This window comes from Taudactylus pleione, unplaced genomic scaffold (assembly GCF_031769625.1).
Source record: "Taudactylus pleione unplaced genomic scaffold, aTauple2 ptg000256l, whole genome shotgun sequence".
In the NCBI taxonomy this organism is placed as follows: domain Eukaryota; kingdom Metazoa; phylum Chordata; class Amphibia; order Anura; family Myobatrachidae; genus Taudactylus; species Taudactylus pleione.
The window spans coordinates 11,325,425-11,338,399 of NW_028284658.1; positions in this window are offsets into that span (position 1 = coordinate 11,325,425).

The following is a 12,975-nucleotide window of genomic DNA, read 5'->3' on the forward strand; positions in this document are numbered from 1 at the left end:
GCTGCCTTACGTTTTTACTAATTGGAAAGAAGAAAAACCTAAATGTTTTGATCTTCACTTTGGCTGATACTGAATGAAACACAACTAATATCTTGACCATCATCTTCCAAGAGACTCATTTTTATGAAAGCCACAAAGATAATGGGCCTCATTCAGAGGCGGTCGGAGGATGCAAGCGGTCGCTCAGAAACTGGGTGGCCGCTTGCATCCTGACCGGCTGCCTCTGTTTCGGTCGTTAGGCTGTGGGTTAACACCCACAGCTCTAACGACCGCTAGGGTGATGGTCGCGATGGTCAGAGACCATCGCGACCATTGGGGCTTACGACGAGACCCTAGGATAGGGTCTCACTTGTCGTAAGCCCAGGAGAGCTTCTGGCTCTGTCAGAGCCGGAAGCTCTCCACTGACATCACTAGTGATGTCAGTGGGGCCTCCCCCAAACGGCAGGCGTTCCCATGGGAACGCCTCCATTTGGGCTGCCACCCCCCCGGCCCGCCTTCCAAACGGGGCGAGCTGTCAATCAACATCGACAGCTCGCCCCCTTTGGAAAGAGACCCGCTACGACCAGCGCTGTCGGTCGTAGCGGGTCTCACGCATGCGCACGAAGGAGCCGGCTCCCTCGTGCGCATGCGCACTAGACAAACATCGATGCGGCCGTGCGGTCGTAGACCGTACGGCTGCCTCTGAATACAGCCCAATATCCCAATCTATGTGCTTGATAGGCTTCTCAATATCAGTTTAAAATATAGACTACAGTCCAGGTTTTTCAGGAGAAGGATCTATTTATCTTATTTTGGGCTACATGGATTTATCCTGAAGGGGAGATTATGTCATCCATGTTAGCACATTGCACAACATTTTACAGAAGGACCTAAGTGTGGTTCAGGCAAAACATGGCATCTATGATCTGGATTCTGGCCTTAAGACTGACTAGCAGCTTCAGTACCTGTTCTATGTATGTGCTTTCCAGCTTGCACAACAGCATCCCTCAATTGTTCCAGTGTCAGCAAGCTTCTTCTCCATTTCTACCTTTTTCCATCACTAAGTTGCACCTTTACTCATTTGTTGCAGAGAGTTCTTCAGAGGTGACTTTCCCATCGCTTCTTCTAAATTGTTCTGGGTCTTTTGAAGCCAGTTCTGCATTTCTTCTAGTTTTACCAGAGCCTAGTTTTGTTCATATATTTGAGATGTTGCAAATTGTAATTTACTCCCATACGTGCTGATTTCAAGGGGTAAATTTACTAAGAATTGAGCTTGGTCGAGTCTTGTTTTATTTTAAACACTCTTTACTTCGCCGAAATTCAGGTGAGTTTTCCCTTTTTCAACTCGCAAATTTACTAAGAAGATCGAGATTTCTTCCCCTAGTTGTGAGTTCAGATGAGATTACACACCCGAGATTGCAGTGTTTTTTCTCTGAAAAACTCAGACGAACAAGCAGCCTGCACATATCAGTGATATATGTGAAGGCTGCTTGTGTTGTACCTGTATAAAGCGGGTTAATAAAAAGCCTTTACATTAGGTATACAGGCAGAAACATACACAAATCACACTGATCTGTGTATGTTTCTGGCAAATTCGCAGCTCGGGAGGTGGTCTATTTGAAACTTCAATTTATCAGTGAGTTTGCTACAATCTTATGCAAGATTGTAAACTGGAATCTTAGTAAAGTCCCGAGTGGCATCTTTTTCATGAAAAGTACTTCCTAGTTTGGCCGATTGTGAGTTTTTCGAGGTTGCTATCTCACACGAGGTTTAACAGTGAAAAGAGAGAAATCTCACCCGAGTTTGTCTTTAGTAAATTTGCGAGATGACAAACATGCCTAAACTCACGTGAGATTGCAAACTCACCCAAACTCGATTCTTAGTAAATTTACCCCTAAGTCTCACGCAGGTCTGAATGTGGCTAGCAAATTTGAACACGTTCAGAGTGGTATTTATATCAGCAGTGGCGTAAGTTCATCCCAGACACCCAGAAGCAAGTTATAATTTGTCGCACCCCACCCCCACCCCTCGTCACAGCCTCTGACACTGTAATGTAGCAATTTGCATGCAGACAGGATAGTCGAAGGAAGAAGCTGATGGTCTGACACGGAGCTCACCACTAGTGTTTGGTGGCTTCTCAGGTGCCGGGAAGAGGTGCCATGTATGGGGCCGCTATGACGGTACACTCCAGGTACATAGTTACAGCCCTAAGTGGGGTGAATATATTGTGGGCAATGGAGGAGGTGCCCCTTCAGTGCTGGAGCATGGCGGCAGGCGCCTCCATTGTCTCCCATAGTTCCGACCCTTGTATATCAGCCGTTTCACTGCTAAATCCGTAGGCTTTTCTGGTGGCAACTGGACAGCAAGAATGCAAGTAAGAGAACGGTTTCATAAGTGTGATAGGGTGCGTCGTGGGCATACGTGTAGGTAGAGGTACTATTATGAGTTGTGCAGATGCACCTCGGACACCAAATTCTCCTTCATCTAACATGGGGTAGGTTTAAGTGCTGATGATAATGATGGCTTCTCTCGTGTACAGAAAAAAGTGAGACAGTGCGACTGTGTACATGCATATGCATTAGGACGTGTGTCACAGCACGCTGGACCCCGGCGTGCACTTACTGGGTCCAGCAGTGCTGGTCCGCAGCGGGGCAGTGGGCTGGGAATTCCCGGCACCTGCTGCTCTCTCCAGGGGCACCGAGAGGGGGGGGGAGCGGGTACAATTTACCCGGGCCCGGGCTTCCAGAGGGGCCTGGCGGGGACCCGGGTCCGGCACGCCCCCTCTCCCTCCTCACTATCTCCCAGCACACAGCGTGTGCTGAGATGCAGTGGGAGATTGCTGTGGCTGCTGCTTAGCAGCCGCGAGCAATCTCCTATGCCTGAGGGGGGGAGCGATCACACTGATCGCGCCCCCCCTGGCTTTGCGCCAGGCTGAGGGGCTCACAGCACCCCCCTCCCCGGCGTGCAGCGACGCTACGCGGAGCTGCAAATATATACTTTTTTTACTTTTTTATTTGAGGGGGCGTGGCCACGCCTCCCGTGATTAGGCCACACCCCCTCTTTACCGGGGCCTGGCAGCGCTCTCAACGGCCCTGGCTCTCTCCTCCGGCTTCCTCTCCCGGCATTCGGCTCCAATGTGCAGGTGGCCGTGGCTCCCCTGGGAGTGCACACTGACCTGTAAGGAATTTAAAGGGCCAAGTATACCATTAGGTTACATCATAGAAGGTGTCAAATTCAAGCCCTGCCTATTTAAGGAAGACCCTAGGAGCACTCCTGTGCCAGGGCATAGGCTCCCAAGCCTTACTCCCGCGTTCCTGTGTGTGATTCATTGCTTGTTCCTGACCTTGGCTCTGTCCGTGACCTGATTTCATCTGCTCCCTGGTACTGCACTTGGTATTCTGGTTTTGACCTTGGCTATTCTCCGTGACCCGCATACATCTGCTCTCTGGTACCGTATTGTCCGTTAGGTTCTGTCCCAGCCTGTCCACTACACTGTAAATCTTCTCCGCTCTATCCAGAGCACACAGCACCTTTATTGGGAGACCTAGTCTGAGGGCCGCAACCTGCGTGTCGGACGCAGCTAAGTCCATACCTCCTTGCGGGGGTCCCTGCTGAACACTGCCGGCACGTTACACTCCGCACTTCAGTTATAGGTCTCACCAATCCCGAATACAGGTTTGCATCCATTATCCACCCGAGAGTTACGACAGTGTGTGTGTCATATCAGCATTCTGTTTGCAATCCATTCTCACTCAGACTGCGGCCACATTCAGATCTGTGTGCCTGTATTCTTGTTCTTTAGTTCTCATTTCCAACTGGAGATCCTGCAACTGCTTTAAAGCAACTCACAGAAATTTGTCAATGTTTTTATTATGTGGTCGCAATTCTTCAATAAAAGCATTTGCATGGTCAAGTTCATTCTCCAAAACGTCACTGCTACTTAATGCTGAATTTCCTCTATAATTGTATTCCTCTCAGTAAAGCTGCTTTGGATGCAGCCAAGCTGGTACGCTGGTCCGAATTTGCTCTTCATAGTTTACAAGTAGACAAATAAGTTTCATGTCTTAATATCCTTGTCTTTTACAAGAGTGATGCTGGGCCTGATTCAGAGATGTATACAAACCCGATGGTTTACGTACATCTCCGTTGCCGCACTGCGCATGTGCAGATCTCAATGTGTGAGATTGCATGCTAAACCTCCAAGCTGCAGCATGATTGACGCTGTTGCTGCCGTTTGGGTGTGTGGAAGGGACAGCAACAGTCAGCATTCCCAAAACCAGGGGAGTGTCGGCATTTCTTTTTTGAGGCATGCTGAGGCCAGTGTCCACATCTTCCGACGCAGCTTCACTGCCCCCTGGCAGTGTGAAAACACCGGCCATCCTGAGCAACCTGAGGGTTACTCAGATGGTTGATGTTCACGCAGTTCAGAGAAGCCGGCAGGAGGAGTCTGTTTACACAAGAAGCATACAAAGGTTGTGCAATAGCGTCCATCTCTGAATCAGACCCTCTGTAGCAAATTAAGGTTTTTCTCTGTTACGCCAAAGCATTCATGGAGTATCTCAGTTAAATCTTAAACTTTGTGGACCTGAGTCATAGTTGTAAAGTATTGTTCAGCCGCAGGAAAGCAGCTGTGCAATACCGTACTAAACTATGTAGCAGGAGGTGTCTGGTGTAAATATACGCCTCCTGACCACATAGCAGATCCGAGTGCTGCATCGGATCTTCTGGGAGACCATCGGCCATCTCATTAACCCTGAGGTTACACAGATTGCCCTTGCAGCTCCGTAGCTGAAGCCAGGATGTCTGCGTTGGAATACACAGACCCTGGCCTACGCACTCTCAGAAAACGGAGCCAACATGCCTCCGTCTTCTGGAACAGAAGCTGGCCCCGCCCACTCCCGATCTTAAAACGGCTGCAGCCTGTCAATCAGGCTGCTGCTTGGGGGGGAACTGCAAGCTATCTGTGCACAATAGCAAACAATCGATCAACTGCATCTATAATCGCTATTGCATACGCAAGCCCTCTATCTTTTAACAGCAAAGTTTTATAGGCCATGCTCTGTTTCATTCCGATGTATCTCCATTATACAATTTCTGGCTGGACTATCACACAGTTTCTGTTCAAATGAATGACTCTATCTCTGCAAGGACCACACCATTTTCAAGCTCTCTTTTAAGAATAGTCTCTTTTAACATGTCATTCTCATCATGTGTCATCCCCGTTACCTGATCCGACGGTGCCGTCTAGGTGCTGTGCAGGAATGTCCTGGCCGAGGGTGGAATCTCTAAGAAGATTGCCCTCCATGCTGCACTCTGGGTTGGTGTCATCCTCCTCACGGCTCCCGTGTCTGCTGTGCATTGGCGCCACCATCTTGGTGCTGCTTACCTGACTACCTTCAACAAACCAGATTCCAGCTGCTCAAGTCATTTGCCCACTCAGCCTATTGGCGATAAGAGCAGCCTATAGAATCTTATATACCTGTAGGAGCCTGATTCTGAGTCGGATGCTATTCCGATATTCATGCAAACGGATGATTATTTTTGTCTGCGCACTGTGCATGTGTCCCAATTTTGTAAATACAGAGTCGCAGAACAGTTTTGGATGCAAAGTAGCAGGAATGTAACCTACATGCAACCTATTTCAGCCTTTTCATCACTGATCGGTGCATGATAGGAATTTGGAATCAGAATACTGTATGTAAAGGTACAGTATAGTAGTGTCCTATTAGCATATGGCCCCTAGTAGTGTCTTATTAGCATATGGAAGTATGGACTGGAACGGGTAGATGTACTAAGCCTTGGATAGAGATAAAGTGGAGAGAGAAAAAGTACCAACCAATCAGCTCCTAACTGTAATTTTTCAAACAGCTGGTTCAGCAAGGATCGCTATTGTAATCTCAATAGCGATTACGTACGCAGTCTAACTGCGGAGACATGGTAATGATTGCAATCACAATGCCATATACAGCACAACATAAGGACGCCCATCTTACCTTACACACATCCGTAATACTTAGCAAAACTGCGAAACCATCGGTAACATCGAGTATAATCTGAGCCTCATGCACACTTGCACAAGCTCTGACCTTACTCATCAATGCACACAGTGAAAGGCCAAGCTGCATAAGGTATCGCAGTGGCTAATTTATGCACACCCCTGCAACGCCATTCAAAATCACTGGCACGCCTGTGTTTCTCCGACACCCGTCACCTGTCAATCTTTCAGCGATGGGTCTGCGTAGTCACTGTGATTGCAGTTACGGTTGCAGTGAAGTGTTCACGCACGCGCACTACCATGCATATGCATGTGCAGAATGCAACAATCGGACGATTGCATGCATAATCGCAATAGCAATTCTTGCTGAATCAGCCCCACGTAAGATGGCAGTTAGGAGCTGATTGGTTGCTACTTTCTCTTTCTCTACTTTATTTCTCTCCAAGGCTTAGGACATCTCCCCCTTTATCTCTCTCCACTATATCTCTCTTCAAGCAAAGCTTAGTACATCTCCCCCTTTATCTCTATCCAAGGCTGAGTACATCTACCCCAATTATTTCAGCCTCAAAAGCCCTCTGCATGACAAAGGGACGTGACCTTGTGACATGCCCCTGTCTGTCTCTGTGTAACCCCCCTTTTATCACTAAAGGGTCACCAGGTTACTACCACCTTTGTTACTCCTAATGTACCCACCCTTAGCATTCCTGTAAGCGGTACACATCCCCATTGTCAGTGCCTCCACCCAAGTTAATTATTTTAAATGTCAAAAGGGCTTACCTGGGAAAACCCAATGATAGAATATATAGTGCCAGTATGCGTTGTCTTTGACTACCATGTATACTGCGTGTATATATATATATATATATATATATATGTACATACAAATATTCGACCACCTTTTATTTCTTTTTTTTTTCAGGTCTCTCAGTTCTCCACTGGTGACGCTGTTCCAATTTTACTAAAAGGTAAGTACTATGCACCACTCTTGAATAGGCTAACACTTTGTATTATGTAATTCATGAAGCCAAATAACTCATATCATGACATGTTGCATAACAAACACAATATACTTTGTTTCCATATGCAAATGGAATATTCAATTACAATATAATCACTTAACTCTGAATAATATGCCCAACACTTTGCCTTTGCCTACGAGTCTGTTAGCGTAGAGAATACTGAGTGCTTAAAGGTCCAGAACCCTAGAGCATAAGTCCTGTTGTACTTAACAAAGTAAAAGGAAGTTCATATATTTATTCCAGTTCAAGGCTGTATTCTCTAAGTGCTGGGATGAATAATATTGTATATTGACACTGACAAGTATTATAACAACTTACATGTGAGTCTTAAAAAATGGAACCAGTGCCTCATCCATACAGCTAGAATATGCTGTTTTCAGATAGTTGTAGTAAGAATATATATCCAATATCTATATCCTATACTGTAATCCTTGGGTATAAGTTAAATTGCAGTATTATGTATTTAATTGTATCCTTCCCTCTCTTCTTTCCCTTATGCTGAAAGCTATCTCCTTTGGATATAATAAAATGTCTCATATAGACACTATGAATTCCTCTCTTTTTCCTTTTCTGTTCTTCCCTGAATGTAATCTAAAGATTACTGTAATGTTCCTTGAATGGCATATACTTCTTATTACCACTGCCACTATCTACAGCATTATCCACAAAGCTGACATGCGCTGAAACTCTCTGTCCATATGAGTGTCAGTACCACAACCAAGTATGTATTCCTTGTGGACAGAGTACATGGGATATTACTGCTCTTCTGTCCTCAACAGCGGTCTCTATATATGGGCTATATGTAGCTGTGTAGGTGCCAAGTACTATTTACTCACAGTCCCCTCCACATTGCTGCTTGTATAAGCGCTGCTCCTGCCTTCTCCATGTCACCGCTGCTACCTCAGCACTGATCCCCCTGTCAGTGCTGCTGCTGCCGTCCTTTACACTGAAACGGCCCCGCCTCCTGGCTCTCTCTCTCTCCCACTGCTGCCGTCCTTTACACTGACACGGCCCCGCCTCCTGGCTCTCTCTCTCTCCCACTGCTGCCGTCCTTTACACTGACATGGCCCCGCCTCCTGGCTCTCTCTCTCTCCCACTGCTGCCGTCCTTTACACTGAGACGGCCCCTCCTCCTGGCTCTCTCTCTCTCACACTGGCTGCCGGCCGAGCTCCCATGAGCCAAAGGAGGAGGCTTGTAGCTGACAGCTTCCCTGTAACTACGGAGGTGCTGCCCAGCACAGCGGGGACTCACTAGGCACTCTCACCCACACTGGCCACGCCCCGATCAGCGCAGGTCCCTCTGCTCCTCTCCGCCGCCGGGACCACCTCCCGCGATGCCGCCTCTCCTGCAAGACAGGGTGAGTACCCCTGTCTCACCTTCTTCCCCAGCTCCAGCTGGGCTCACTTTCCAGTTCTGCCCCCCTGCGACCGACAGCATATCGCGGGACCTGCAGACTGCCTCCCAGCTGCTGCTAACAGCTGTTATATATCCTCCCGCTCACCGGATCCTCTTTTCCTGACAGGAACCAATTCACTCCCATCTATATTACTCCGCCCCCTTCTGCAACTATCACCAATGTCTGTGAAATGTATATTTGCAGCATGAAGCACTAAAGTCCACTGGCATCATAGATATCTAACATGCACAGGGTACATACATTTCCACATATTTATTTATATTTACATCACATCATATATATATATATATATATACATACAGTATATTTAACATTTACCTAATAAATGGCATTTTGCTGTAAATAGATGAATGAAACTGTATACCTGTTTCAATTATATATATGAATTATATTTATATGTAATATATCTCCGTAACCTTAACCAGGGTTACACACTCCACCTGATAATCTATGAATGATACATGGTTATCAGCCAGATTATCACTCAAACTACCTCTATTGGCCACTGCCATTACTACTGGGGGATTCTTCCTCTCTCTATTTCCTATCACATCTGTGGCATCCTCTAATACCCTCTCATTCTGTTAGTGAGTCTCCTCACATTTCTTCTTTTATTCTAGAGAAGCAGAACTCAATTCTGCTCCCCTTACCGTCTCCTCCTCAGGGTCAGCCCCCATGGCTCCCGGCTATAATCTACTCCCCTGACTCTCTGCAAAAGCACGGTTGCATCCGTCTTTCACTATATTTATATACTGGTCATGACTACTTCTACATATTCTCCTACTCTGTATGAGAGCATGGCTATTTCCATCTCTCAATTTATCTACTGGTCACCTCTACTCCTAGTCTCCCATATCATGCTAGTATAGCCGGTCCCCATATCTCTATCTCCCTGAGGATTAGTCCCTTGTCCTCACCTGTAATCATAGAGGGTGCTCTGCTGGTACAGGATTGGACATCATCTACTCAAATTCTTCACCCTGCATCTTCATCCCTTGTCTCTATAGGGTCTGTAAGATCCCCATATAATACTCAGCTCCTCTCCGAAGCGACTACGCCTTTCACAGGCCTCCATCCTCAAATTTAAGCAATGTTGGCTAATAAGCTAAATCTGCACCTGCCCTGCACCTGAGTTTATAACTCGCATCTCAGCAGTGCGCCTCCAAATGTAACCCCCCCTTTTATCACTAAAGGGTCACCAGGTTACTACCACGTTTGTTACTCCTAATGTACCCACTGCTTAGAGGAATGCTAAGGGTGGGTACATTAGAAGTAACAAAGGTGGTAGTAACCTTTAGTGATAAAAGGGGGTTACATCTGCATGCTGTTTGAGCAGAGTGCCAGGAGGCAGAGCTGCTTGGCAGAGCTGTAACTAGACTTTTTGGTGCCCTGTGTCAGAGAGAGGATTGGTGCCCCCCCCCCACCTATTTTTGAAGTAGGGACATAAGTTAGTGTAACTGAAAAAGGGATAGGGGAGGCCAGGAGATGCTGGGGATAAAATAAGAGGAAGCTACAAGTGAGAATGATAATAAACAGGAAAATTGACAGGCCCGAACAGCGCCCCCTGCCCTCTGGTGCCCTGTGCCATGGCACTGGTCGCACTACCCTAGTTACGGCCCTTCTGCTTGGTCAGGCTTTCGGGATGGATTGGCCCATCAGGACATCAGCCCTTTCTGGCATCTGGAGTGTATAGGAAAGGGTCCTAGCCTGCACACCCTGAATATATATAATGGGAAGACAAATCACAGGTGCACAACTCCAAATTACTAATAATATATAAATACATTATGCAATAAAATTTAGCAATAAATAAATGAATAGAGGCTTTTAGCATAATCATCGCCAAGGTTATGGGCCTACCCATCATATCCAGGTAACCTCTGTAGGGTAGGTCCCTAACATAGTAGGGTTCAAATCCAGAGTGCAGGACACCCCCAAACCAGCTGACCTGAGCCACCCCAGGGCATTGCTCTAATGAGAAAGGTGAAGTGTAAAGTAAGATAGGTAAGAGCAGCTACGGCTGCGTATACAGGATGGAGATGCTCAGGCACGCCTGCGTTCGCACCTCCACTCCCCTGTTTTCAAAGACCAACCCGTCACCACCCACAAATGGCTTCTCCTGTCACAGTCTGGCGAGCAGTCTATGTGCAGCGAGCGAACGCTTCCTGATCGATTGGACTAGTTTGCGCATGCGCATTGCGATGCGTATGCATGCGCACAATGCAAACCATCGGCAGCTACGAATGAACGCATCCTAGCGAATGGGTCTGAATTAAGCCCAGAGAACACTCTGCAGCGTGGAACAAAACTCTAAATAAAATATAACATAACCACAGGAAAGATTATATATGTACAACACCCTCCAGAAGAAAAAAGACAAAATGCAGGAAGGGATATTGGACATAATACTGCGAATGAATCGCATGGAGAACCGCAGTCCAATTGGAATGAGTGCGGCAGCTAGGTCACTCCAACCGTCAACCCAGTCACACAACAGAGGCAAAGAAGCATCAGGGATGCTGAGTGTTCAATATATGATACCAGTTCCAAGAATGATGACAGAGGCGCAATGACCATGCATTTGGACAGAGAGAGGAAAAGGATCCACACAGGGGGCAGGCTGAACTTAGCAGACCACTAGGAACCATGATGAAAAAACAGCAATGAACTCAGTAATGTGAATTGTTGGCAACCAGAGATCATCAGGATACACGAGGAGTAAAGCAGCAGCATAGTCAGAAGGTAGCAGGAGTCATACACAGATATCAATCAGGGAATGGGTGAGAGGCAGACTACCAGTGTCAGTGCACACAAGGAAAGCTAAACCAAAGGTTTAAGATCTGATTCTCTGGCAACCAGTAAGTGATAAAAGGGAACTAGATATAGGGCTGACAGGAGATGGCTAATCCAATCAGGGCATGAACCCATCCTAAATAAAGTTAAATAGCTCAGCTGAGACCCATAGTAGCCAGGCTTGCCAGAGCGAAGTGTGACACTGAGGTTTTTCCACCTTTCCACATATCCAGACTATTACTTTGTGGAGACTGCTTCTGAGAACATACAGTAGGTGTGCACTTTCTATGCACCAGTGTAAAACCTAGATATATTACAAATTCATGCATAGCATATACAACCCAAGATGAAAAGCTGAAATGCTTGCGCTGGTGAGGTGTTTAGACATGTGACACAGCTGCTGACCTACATCCCCACTTTGTAACGTGTGTTGCTTTGTCAGAAGTAGTTATACCCACAGACCAGTCCTTGCCCCCTTATATGTCTTCCTTTGTGGATTATTAATAATTACAAATACTGACATTGCAGTTAGGGTTAAAGAGTGCTGATACTTTGGGCAGTTTAGATTTTCTGGTTTCTCACCAGAAAATAACTAATTCAAATTACCCCAAATTATGAAACTCAATGAGGTAATGACTTCAGTGAATATGTGTAAATGGTGCAGTATTAATGTGGAGATTCAGCCCTGAGCGACAAGTGACCTCTTTACATGAGGCTCTGCATTTATATGCATGCAGGAAGGAATTCTAATCACTAGATTACAGTTGAGTTGGAGACAAAAAATATTGAGCTTATAAGAAGACCTACTGTAGATTTACTGTCCTAAGAAACTCCAGAAATCAACCTATATACTTGTGTGTTTTTGCTGTATTAGGCGCATTTGCTTTCTCTTATCCTGGAATGGCTACTATGTATTTTCATTTTATAAAACTAAGCAGACGTACATCTCTGACAACCCACGCATTTTGATTTTGAAATGAAATAAATTAAAAATTACAAAAGGAATAAAGTAATTTTTTTATTTGTTTTGGAAGCAGAACAATTCCGTCCAGACTCTAAGACAGTAATTAAACTTCTGCCAACCTGTCTTTTTGTGATTCTCTTCTAAAAGAAAAAATATACTGAATGCATTATTTAATGCTTCAACAGTAAAACAACAATTTTATCTGCTGCTGTTGATTAAATATTCGGTATACTAAAACATGACCTTGTTCTCCGTTGCTTAGTTTAATGCTATGCACATAAAGTATGTGCTGGTTCTGGTCACTCAGTTTAGTTGTTTTGATGGTTTTGTAGTTTGTACTTGGCTGCAAAAGTGTGGTTTGTGTACTGCCATGTTATTAGCCGGCAATCTATGAAATTTGACATATGAAAAATCAATGAAGTTGGCAGCTACTCATTAATATATATATAAGATGGCACGGTCACAAAAAAATGGGACTTAGTCACTCGTACCCTGCCCGGCTACGCTTTACCAAGATGGGCTATTCTGTCCAAGATAGTTGTCAATCCTTGACGCAGCCATGTTGTCTCTGATCAGGTGAGCACCAGTATTCAGTCTCTACCTGTCTCCTGTGGTCACATGACCACTTTAGCCTATTTCTGACAAAAGCAACCTATTTGACTGCATCTAACACAAACACCTTGTCATAACAATGTGGGTCTTTTCCTCCCAGTGATCTCACTCACTTGTGATTAAGTGCTACCTCTGCTCCACTACCTGAACCTGCACTGCTGTATTCCTGCAAGCTGCTGTCTCTGAGTTACTACAT